Source organism: Grampus griseus, assembly GCF_964374135.1.
Source record: "Grampus griseus genome assembly, chromosome: 3".
NCBI classification, from domain to species: domain Eukaryota; kingdom Metazoa; phylum Chordata; class Mammalia; order Artiodactyla; family Delphinidae; genus Grampus; species Grampus griseus.
In genome coordinates, this window is record NC_139019.1 from 56,451,490 (window position 1) to 56,464,033 (window position 12,544).

The following is a 12,544-nucleotide window of genomic DNA, read 5'->3' on the forward strand; positions in this document are numbered from 1 at the left end:
GGAAACTAAATTCCTTAATAAAGGACAACTACTGAAAATCCTGCAGCAAACATTATACTCCACAGTGAACAATTCCTTTAACAGAGGCATCTTCCTAATAATCAGGAAGAAAACAAAATAGAAGTACTCCCTTTGTAATCAGAAACAAGAAACAGATGTCTGCTATTTCACCACTTCTATTCAATATTGTCCTGACCTTTGCAGTAAGACAAGAAAAAAATATATAAAGTATAAGAATTGAAAAGGAAGAAACAAAACTGTCATTATTCGCCAATGTTTTGATCTCCTACCTAGGAAAAACTACACTAATTTTTAGAATTAATAGAAGAGTTTTGCAAGGAAGTTATATAAAAAGTCAACAAACAAAAATAATTGCATTTCTATATACTAAGAGTAAGCACTTAGAAAATATAAAAGTTTATGGGACTTCCCTGGTGGCACAGTGGTTAAGACTCCGTGCTCCCAATGCAGGGGACGCGTGTTCGATCCCTAGTCAGGGAACTAGATCCCACATGCATGCCGCAACTAAGAGTTTGCATGCCACCACTAAGGAGCCCATGTGCCACAACTAAGGAGCCCACCTGCCACAACTAAGACCCAGCACAACCAAATAAATAAATAAATAGTAGAAAATATAAAATTTTAAAGTTATCATCGTTTGTTGTACTATTTCTATTTTTCTATGTACTTTAAATTTTTAAAAATAAAAAAGAAATATTGGGGCTTCCCTGGTGGCACGGTGGTTGAGAGTCCGCCTGCCGATGCAGGGGACATGGGTTCATGCCCCAGTCTGGGAGGATCCCGCATGCCACAAGGCGGCTGGGTCCGTGAGCCATGGCCGCTGGGCCTGCACGTCCAGAGCCTGTGCTCCACAACAGGAGAGGCCACAGCAGTGGGAGGCCCGTGTACCGCAAAAAAAAAAAAAAAAAAAAAAAAAAGAAATATTGGGCAAATTATCAGAAAAAAGCAGAGATATAACATTTACAGTGACCACACACAAAAAATAAGATACTGAGGAATAAATCCAACAAAAGTAGAAAATAACCTTAATGAAGGAAATTAAAAAAACTTTACTTTGGAAGTCAATAAAGAATACTAAAATAAAACAGAAATGCATGTTCATGGTTATGGAGACTCAATATCGTAAAGATGCCAGTTATTCACCAACTGATCTAATTTGGTACTGACCAGAATCACCTGTTACAATAACCTAAGCCCAGATACAGCAACGTAATTAAGACCAGTTCCTTATACAGAAGACAAGGACCACATCTATGACCCTCCCTATTCTCCAGGGAAATTTAATCATATCTCTCTGTGTGCTACCATTATGCATGCTTCTATTGTGGTGGCGGCAACCATTCTTTCTAACCTAAAAGCACAGACATAACATTTAGTGCAGGGTTTCTCAACCCTGGCACTACTGACATTTTGGACCACATAATTCTTTGTTGTAGGGGACTATCCTGTGCGTGGTAGGACATTTAGCCTCTACTAAACATCTCTGGCCTCTACTCACTAGAGTCTAGTAGCACCTGCAGGCACACACCAGTTGTGACCATCATAGATGTCTCCAAACACTGCCAAATATCCCCTGCAGGACAAAATCATCCCCCACAGGTTAAGTGTACAATGTGACAATGGAGTACATTTCTCGTGGACTTTTCTCCCTCGTTCATCTGTTTTTCCACTGGACTTTCATCAATCAATCACCAAATGAAACAACCTAGATGCAAAGAATTAGGAATGAAAATTGTATCAGATGATTCAATAATAACATGGGAAGCCAGAACACAAGACAAGAATGCCTTTACAGTTACAAGGGAAAGTGTTTTCCCAGCTGCCTTTCACTTAGGCACTCCATGTAACTGAGTTTTAACCAATGGAACGTGAGTGGAAGTGAAACCTACTTCGAGGCCAGACCTCTAAAATCTTCCTCATGGTCCTTTAGAGTCTCTTTCCTTGTCATGTGGAAGGATGCAGAAGACCTAGAGGAAGACTCCAAGATTCCGGTAAAGCCTCCAAATGGACAAAACCTTCGGCCTTAAAACACCATGTGGAAAGTTACCCACCAAACAACTGCACGTAAAATGCACCGAGCAAAACTTTTCTTTGTGCTAAGACACTGAGATATGAGGGTTGTTTGGTACAACAGTTAGCCCATTCTGACTAATGCAGCACTGTCAAATTCGGTACCAATTCAAACCATCCATTAAATGGCCAAAGAGGAAAAAAATCCAGTTTTCAAAAATTTACCTCCTCTGCATCTTTTCTTGAAAAAGCAAGTAGAGGATGAACTCTATCCAAATAAGGGAGTAAAACAAAGAAAGTAGTTGTAAAATCCAGGCAGCTAGGAATCTGATATATGAGTCAGATGAAGGGAATTCTCAGAATGGTGGTAAAAAATCTCAGGAGAATGGCTAAGCAGCAGGCTTAGAAAGCAACCAAAAAAGATCAGAGCAGAGGTCAGAGGTTTCAGAAGGGCCTTCAAGAAAAAAGCAGAATCAGTAGATTATCTGAAGTCTTTGGTTATACCAAACGGTTTTATACCAGAGAGTCTGGAGTTACATTCCTGATAAAACACAAAAACTGAGGCAATCAACTCCGGGGCGGGGGTGGGGGGGAGTTGAACAAGAAATCATAATACACTTTGAGATTTAGCTGTTACAGTATTTATATAATAGTAACAATGTGTATCCTGAATACTGACTTATCCCAAAATTATTATACATCTGTATCCGGAGGATGCAAGAAGGAAAAGTATGGGGGGAGGTATGAGGAGATGGTAGTTGAAAATATGTAAGACAGGAAATTCTTATCTTCTATAGTAGGAAGATAAATTCCTATCTTCCATAGTAGAAAGTCTATGGATAATATCTACAATTGAAAAATCAAAAAGTAGCAGTGTAAGCATATTATTTAGAAACACTGAGACAAATTTCTCCCTCCCCCCAAAAGAAATGACAGCTAAAAGAAATGGAAATGGTTTTATGAGGAGAGGACTCAGGGGTAGAAAAATTGGAGAAGGGCAGCTGTTCTTTGTTATTAACCATTTTACTATCTGACTTTTAAATAGTACACATCAAAATTACTTTATTTCAAAATGAAATTTAATATTTAGGAAAGGAAGGGAGGGAGGGAGGGAGGAAGGGAGGGAGGGAGGGAGGGAGGGAGGGAGGGAGGGAGGAAGGGAGGAAGGAAGGAAGGGAGGAAGGAAGGAAGGGAGGGAGGAAGGAAGGGAGGGAGGAAGGAGGAAGGAAGGAAAGGGAGGGGAAAGGAAATTGGGTAATTCATAAAGGAAGCTCAGTAATGATATGAAAAATTACTTTCAAATCAAAGAAATAGAAAATAAGGTATAATTTATCTTAAACCAAAAACTAGAAACTTTTTTTTTTTTTTAAAGAACGATAATATTCAATGTTGGGTGTGGGAAAAACACCCCTCCTGCCATATAAACTTGGATAACTTCTCAGGAGGTCAATTTGGCTCATGCATTCTACTGCTCTGCCAAGCCCATTCTAAACGCGCGCTGCAGATATTGCTTATAAATCATAACTCTCTTTCCAGCTGAGATCAGAATAGAGCCTTAGAATCTTTCCCAATACAATCCTCACAATAGCCACAACCAATACACTGGTTCGAACTGGGTTCAATATAAGTATGATCTCATGTTTGCACAACTTTAAGAAGTCTATGTATAATATAGATTATCAGAATTAATGTGTAAGATTAAACAAACCTATTTGCCATCCTGGGATAAAAATACAAAAATAGTATTAGCCAAAATTATCTCCTAGAACATGAGGCTAAGCTTTCGTGCTAATGCTTTATTGGAGCTACAATCTTAGAGAAGCATTAGGGAAGGAAAAGTGAAGTGGTCAGGGAAAGAGGGAGAGCAAATACATTGTGGCATGTTATTAAGCAATACAGCTGGCTGCTCAAACAAAGTGTCCCCAGAGAGGTGACATGTAACACTGCTCCTCAGAACAATCCACTGAGTGGAGAAAGGATGAACAATTTCTCTGCTGGTCCCTTCCTATCTTCCTCTCACTGGTCAAAGTCAAAGGCATTAGCCCTTTCCCCCTTTCTAGATTGTGTCACTTAGCCTCTCCAGACAGCCAATGGTAATATCACAGCCTCTGCAGTTCCAGTCCAGCCAGAGGACAGGCACAGCATCCCTCCTTTCAGTTGGCAAGGACAGTAGTGGCAGGTGAGACTTGCCAGGGCAGCTCCATCAGGGGAGCAAGGCAAAACAGGGCCAAACAGCTTCAGGCTGTGCCTAATTTGGGTTTGATCCCATTTTTTGCACAACTTTTAAAAGCCTATGTATAATATATGAATTTACATAAATATATGTATTTGCATAGGAAAGTTTAGAGGACTATACACAAAAACAGTTACCAAGCTAACATCTAAGTGATTTTTTTCTTTTTTGCTTATCTAAATTTTATAGGTTTGCTATAATAAACTTTTATTTCCTGTATAAAATAAAGAATGGGAGATAAATGCTGGTAATTAAAAATCAATTTTAGGGACTTCCTTGGTGGCGCAGTGGTTAAGACTCCACGCTCCCAATGCAGGAGGCTCAGGTTCAATCCCTGGTTAGGGAAATGAGGATCCCACATGCATGCCACAAATAAGAGTTCCCATGCCACAACTAAGGAACAGAGAGCCTCAACTAAGACCTGGGGCAATCAAATAAATAAATAAATAAATAAATAAAATATTTAAAAAGAAAAAAAATCAATTTTAAAGTATAATATTATCTAACAAATAAATCACAACAAAATTAAAACAGTGATAACCCTTTAACAGAATTTAAAAGTAAAAATGACTTTAAAAAAAATTTTTATAATATGTGACAAAAGGTATACATGCCCACATATGTACCAAATAATGAATACCAAATTTAAAAATGGACAAACGGAATAAATAGGAAACCCATAAAACAAAAATACATACATGTATGAAAAATTATTACAATTAGAACCACAAAAAGCCATTATTTTAGCACATCAAACATTTTCAAATAGTAATACCCAGTATTGGCAAGGATACAGGGTACACAGGGATACAGGGGAAAACTCTTTATGAACTGATGGTAGGCACATAAACTTTACATGCCTCTGGAGAATTTTTTTTTTTTTTTTTGCAGTACGCGGGCCTCTCACTGCTGTGGCCTCTCCCGCTGCGGAGCACAGGCTCCGGACACGCAGGCTCAGCAGCCATGGCTCACGGGCCCAGCCGCTCCGCGGCATGTGGGATCCTCCCGGACCGGGGCACGAACCCGCGTCCCCCGCACCGGCAGGCGAACCCTCAACCACTGCGCCACCAGGGAAGCCCTGGAGAATATTTTGAAACACAGAGTGCTATGGGCTGAATTGTGTCCCCCTCAACACCCCCCCAAAAAATCCATATGTTGAAGCCCTAACCACCAATGTGACTGTGCCTTTAAGCAGGTTAAAGTCTTATTAAGGTTAAATGAGGACATAAGGGTGGGGCCCTAATCCAATAGGATTAGTGTACTTATAAGAAGAGGAAGAGAGAGACTAGAACTCAGCTCTCCATGCGTGGCTGCGTGCACAGAGAAAGGAACATGTGACAACACAGCAAGATGGTGGTTGCTGAAAGCTAGGAAGAGAGACCTCACTAGAAACCCAACCTCTGCCACAACCTTGATCTTGGACTTTAAGCCTCCAGAACTGTGAGAACATAAATTTCTGTTGTTGAAGCCACTCAATCTGTAGTAATTTGTGTATGACTTTGGGCAAGTTCCTAATGGCTTAGTGCCTCAGTTTCTCCATCTGTAAAGAGGAAATGATACTATCTACCTCACAGGACTACTATGAAGATTCAGATAATGAGGTCATAATTAACGGCTACTATGGTGGCAGCAGAGTGGGTACTCTGGATTCAAAGAGTCAAAGGATTTCAGATGTGGGTTCAGCCTACCTCAACTGTGTGCCCTGGGGTGAGTCCTTTCACCTCTCCTAGCTTCAGGTTCTTCATTTTAAAATGAGGACTCTGGGGCTTCCCTGGTGGCGCAGTGGTTGGGAGTCCGCCTGCCGATACAGGGGACACGGGTTCGTGCCCCAGTTCGGGAAGATCCCACATGCCACGGAGCGGCTAGGCCCGTGAGCCATGGCCACTGAGCCTGCGCGTGAGGAGCCTGTGCTCCGCAACGGGAGAGGCCACAACAGTGAGAGGCCCGCATACCACAAAAAAAAAAAAAAAAAAAAAATGAGGACTCTGACTAGCTGATCTCTGAGGATCCCTGTGGCTCAATCCTCATAGGAGAAAAATCTGCATCATATCAATAATGGGAGATATTGTGACTTTCAGCAGTATGTTAAGCAGTATGAAAAAGAATGTAATAAACTATCTTCTGATGTCCTGTTCCTCTGGAGGTAAGTAGTCATTCCCAGCATTTCTGTGTAACAGGAGATTTGCACGTTAAAAAATGCCGTTCTCCATATGATCGCGGCAGTAGTTTTCATAACCACTGGTTACAAACATATATCATGGCAAAATGCTACTAAGCATTTGGTATTGCTCTTAAATTAATTTTTATTTTAATTAAGTCCAATAGCAACCTCATTTACTTGAAAAATAGTAACACTTTCATGGGAGACACTTCATTTATCTCATTCACAGGCCATGCTTAGGACCCATTAACTTCTTGCAGACCCCTCTAGATCACTCCAAGACCACTCAGAGGGCAATTTGGGAACCAGTAACAAAGGAGACATCTTCTCAAGACTTCCCCAGGGAAGTGAAGGAGAAAGATCTTTTCTTTCCAATCCTGTCTCCAGTTTGAAACTGAGCCAAAAGGTGCAGGGTGCTTGTAGACTCTGGGAAAATTGCTCCTGGTCAGAGTGTCAAGCAGTGTTTAGACACATGTGTAAACCCTGGGCTTCCTTGGGGACTGCCTGTGTGGTAAATAATCTTCCCTGGGACCAAAAGGCATTCCCCTCAGTAGAGCCAGAGCATGAAAAGGTGGCAGATTGGCTGCTTTCCTCTTTGGGTAACATTTATCATCAAAGAGAGACATTACCCTTGATGCATGAAAGGATAATCCCTTAAACTGAAATCACTGTTCATTATGATTGTTGAGTATGCAAGGCAACAGATTTGGTTATGGGAAACATTGGAACCTGTGCTTGAAAGATGTAGTTTTCAGTCACTCTCTTAGTCTCAGTTTGCTCATCTAAGTATGAGAGTGAGGGACTTCCTTGGTGGCTCAGTGGTTAAGAATCTGCCTGTCAGTGCAGGGGACACGGGTTTGAGCCCTGGTCGGGGAAGATCCCACATGCCGCGGAGCAACTAAGCCCATGCACCACAACTACTGAGCCTGCGGTCTAGAGCCCACGAGCCACAACTACTGAGACTGTGGGCCACAACTACTGAAGCCCGCGTGCCTAGAGCCATGCTCCGCAACAAGAGAAGCCACTGCAGTGCCCACGCACTGCAACGAAGAGTAGCCCTCACTCACCACAACTAGAGAAAGCCCATGCACAGCAACCAAGACCCAGTGCAGCCAAAAATAAATATATGAATTAATTTTAAAAAGATATGAGAGTGAAAATAATGCCATATTCAATGAGTTGTTGTTAATAAGATAATTAAAAGCTCTTGATAAACTCCAAAGCACTATGAAGATAATTGTTAGTTATTAATTCTAGTATTATCATGGAATTTTTCAAGTTAAAAAATACTTGTTTCTTTTTCTCCGTGGAAATCTGGCAACCCAGATAGAAAACCTTTTAACAGCATACAAAAACAACCAACTTAATCCCCCAGAAAAACCTGTGTGTGATTGTCAGCCTGTCAAAGATGACTTCTGTGCATAAGAATGATCCATAGAAGCCCGAAGGTTGATTATAAAACCTCAAGTGTCTTCTTGCCTCGAGCCATTTTAGATGAACTATTCAGAACACATCCAAGTAATCAGTTTGCTCTGATAGAGAGGAGTAACAAGGAGGAGGGCTTGATTTCCCCTGCTGGAGAGGAGGCACATCCATTATTGTCTACCTTTCCACAGATCACCTAGCTAGCTCTTTGTTCTTACTTAACAATATGGCTTCAGGCTTAAGATTTGTGACCAAATTTATATGCTAGGGAAGACCATGTTAGTTACTTTACAAGAAGGTCCAAAAATTCACAGACAGAAACAAAACCAATTAGGCCAGTTGGTATGCAGTATTTTCTAAAATTTAAGGGTATATTTATACTTTGGGAGGGGAATAATTATTTTATATTGTATGTTTGACATTAGGTTCTTAAAAGTAGAATCTTATTAAATGTATCATCAAATACTTACTTCAGTCTTGCCTTCTCTGTCTTGATAAGAGAACACTTCCAATCCAAATTATTAATTAATATCCAATTAAAATCCCAAAGCATCTTCTTGGATACTGATGGGGCACAGGATTCAGACCTAGACTGATAGCATGTTACGTCGATTTGAGGAAGTCTTGTCATTTCTCTGCGCTTTCTTTCCTCATCTATAAAATACAAATAAAAGTGCTTCCTAATAAAATGAAATGAGAAAATAATAAAATGAGATTGAAAAAGCTATAATCGTTATATAAATGTTAGTGATTGTTGTTGCTATTACTGGAAAGGTATTAGAATAAGAAATGTACAGTTATTCTCCGTGACCCAAATGCAATGACTGATACCAACATTATTGTCACTTCCCTTACCATCTCATTGCAGTAGGAACACCCCTAGGAAAAAGATGTATGTATTCTGAAATACAGATGAATTGATATGGTGCCTGAGACTTGCTTCACAAATAAAAAAGCAAGTTGTAAAATAATACAAGCTATATGTTTCCTTGTAGATAGGTATAGATCTGGAAATATGGATAAAGATATAGACTTAAATGGAGAGCAACAGAGACACAGATGCAGAGATGGATATAGATATAAGGTCTCATAATACCAAAGTGAGGGCAGAGATCAAGATGGCAGAATAGAAGAACGTGGAGCTTACCTCCTCCCACAAATACATCAAAAATACGTCTACATGTGGAACAATTCTCACACAATGCCTATTGAATGCCGGGTGGGAGATCTCATACAAACAAAATTGCAAGAAAAATCATCACGTAACCGTGTAGGATAAAAGAAAAAAAAAAAAGAATTGGGACAGGACCTGCACTCCTGGAAGGGAGCTGTGAAAGAGGAAAGGTTCCCTCACCCTGGGAACACATTTCACTGCTTGGGAGATCAGCTGGGACAGAAAGGGAGCTTCAAAGCCTCAGAGGAGAGTGCAGCAGCTGGGCTGCAGCAGGCAGAACAGAGAGAAACCAGCACAGAGGGTCCTGGCCACCTCCCTGCACTCTCCAGGCCAAGATACAGATATGCTGGTGTGCATGGGGGCTGGGTGCTGAAACTCGGTCTTCAGCGGACAGACCCGGAGAGAGGACTGGGGTTGGCTGCACGGAGACAGCCTGAAGGGGCTGGAGTGTGGTCCGAGCTGTAATCAGGTACACAGAACTGAGCCTGGGTCTGCCATTGGAGTCACACTGTTACTGTGCACAAAGGGAGAGGCAGGGCCCTGCCACAGCAGCCTCATTTTCAGCGTGCCTACAGCAGGCACAGCTCCACCTCGACGAGTTCTGGGAGTGTGCAAGCACCAGTGGTTTATCCACTTGCAGAGGTGGGGCTTAAATCTGAGCCCATTCCCAGGGGCCATGCAACTTCGGAAGCAGGGTTAAAATCTGAGCCATCTCCCAGCGCTGTGTTACCCGTGGATTTATGTGCCGCCAATGGCTTTGAAAGCTCAGTGCCTGTGGGACATCTGAGCAGATTACTGGTGCTCCCATGGCTGGGGTGGGTCCAGCATCAACAGCTGCGGGCTTTGAGGGCACAAGTTCATGCAGAAGCAGGGTCAGGGTATGGGCTAATGTCATAACTCCCACAGCAGATCCAGGTGCATGACTATAGCAGCCTTGGTGCCTGACTTCAGCAAATCCGTGCCAATGAGTCTGTGCTGGTGGCTTTGTGAGCACAGCACCTGAGGGACACCTGGGCTGATTGCCTGCATTCCCATGGTTGTGGTGGGGCTGGGGGCAGTGCCAACAACAGTATACTTTGTGAGCCCACACAACAGGTGGCAGGCGACACCACAGAGTGCACCTCTCAGTAGACAGCTCCTGTGGAGGAATACACAGCAGCTCCTCTCTTAGCAGAAGTGTTCCAGTCCCGCCTACCTCACACCACAGCTCAGAAATGGATCTGGGGGCTTCTACTCCAACAACTGGGGAGCAGCCCCTGTCCCAGACAGGGTCTGTCAGGGCTCTGACAACCACAGAGCAAAGAGGAGGCTCTGCTCAATATACAATGCAGGCTCTGGTCATCACAATACCAATCACACCCCCTATCAAGGGGATAACAGCCAGCATACACTGAGGAAAGACATGGAAGGCATCTATACTAAAAACAACCCTCACGCCAAAAATATTAGATTCGCACAATCTACACAGGGATGCTTCCACATAAAAACAGCCCTTCAAGACCACAGTAGGTAACAGTTTCTTCTAACCTCATAGAGTCAGAGAAATATAAGTAAAATGAAGAAGCAGAGGAACCACTCCCAACTAAAAGATCGAGAGAATTCCTCTGAAAGTACAAACAATGAAAAAGCCCTCTCTAGTCTACCAGATCCTGAGTTCAAAAAGGAGGTAATAAAAATACTGAAGGAATTAAGAAAGGTTATCAATAGAAATGCAGATTACTGTAAAATAAAACTAGAAACTATAAAGAAGAGCCAATTAAAATTAGAAAACTCATTTGCCAAGACAAAAGCTAAGCTAAAGGCAATAAATAGCAAACTGAATAATGCAGAAGAACGAATAAGTGATCTGGAAGATAGAATAATGGAAATCACACAGTTAGAACAGCAGACAGAAAGACAAATGAAAAAATTGAAAGCAATATATGAGACCTATGGAATAATATAAACTGTGCCAATCTACACATAAAAGGGATCCCAGAAGGAGAAGAGAAAGAAAGGGGATCAAAATGTATTTAAAGACATTATGGCTAAAAACTTCCCAAACCTAAAGAAGGAAACAGATATCCAGGTACAGGAAGCACAGAGTCCCAAACAAGATGAACACAAACAGACCCACACCAAGACATATTTTAATTAAAATGGCAAGCGTTAAACGTGGGGCTTCCCTGGTGGCACAGTGGTTGAGAATCTGCCTGCCAATGCAGGGGACACGGGTTTGAGCCCTGGTCCGGGAAGATCCCACATGCTGCAGAGCAACCAAGCCCGTACACCACAACTACTGAGCCCACGTGCTGCAACTACTGAAGCCCACGCGCCTAGAGCCCATGCTCCGCAGCAAGAGAAGACACTGCAATGAGAAGCCTGCACACCACAATGAAAAGTAGCCCCCACTTGCCACAACTAGAGAAAGCCCACGCGCAGCAATGAAGACCCAACACATCCAAAAATGAATAAATAAATTTATTTTTAAAAAAGAGTTAAAGGTAAAGAGAGGATTCTAAAGGCAGCAAGAGAAAAACAAAGAGATAGTTACAAGGGAACCCTCATAAGGCTATCAGCTGATTTCTCTACAGAAACATTACAGGTCAGAAGGGAGTAGCAAGATATATTCAAAGTCCTGAAAGGGAAAAATCTGCAACCTATGATACTCTACCCAACAAAATTATCGTTTAGAATAAAGGAAGAGATAAATAATTTCTCACACAGGCAAAAACAAAAAGAATACAGCAAAAACTAAAAGAATACCTATTCTAAAAGAAATACTGAAAGGACTTCTCTAAATAGAAAAGAAGCAAAAATCTATAGAAAAGAGAAAATCACAGTTGGAAAGTAAACCACTTAAATAAGCCAGTACACAGATTAAAAAAAAAATTCTGGTGAAAGTGATGATAACTACAATGAACAGAAAAAGGATAAACATGAAACTGTAGAAAAGAACATCAAAATCATAAAACATGTGGGGAGTAAAAAAAATGTAGAATTTTTTTTTTGAACATGCTTTAGCCTACATGATTACCAGTCTAAAGAAAGTAGATATAGTAATGAGTTAACATACTTGAAAAACAGGGTAACCACAAATCAAAAACATACAATAGATTCACAAAAACCAAAAAGAAAAGAACAAAAGCACAATACAAAAGATAATCATCAAATCACAAAAGGAAAAACATAAAGAAATGAGCAAAGAAGAAATACAAAATCAACTGGAAAATAAGGTTTAAAATGGCAATAAATACATATCTATCAATAATTACCTTATATGTCAATGGACAAAATGCTCCAATCGAAATACATGGAGTGACAGACTGGATAATAAAACAAGAGCCTACAATATGCTGCCTACAAGAGACCCACTTTAGGGCAAAGGACACACATAGATTGAAAGTGAGGGGATGGAAAAAGATATTTCATGAAAATAGAAATGACAAGAAAGTGGGGGTAACAACACTCATATCAGGAAAAATAGACTTTAAAACAAAGGATAAAGGACACTACATAATGATAAAAGGATCAATACAAG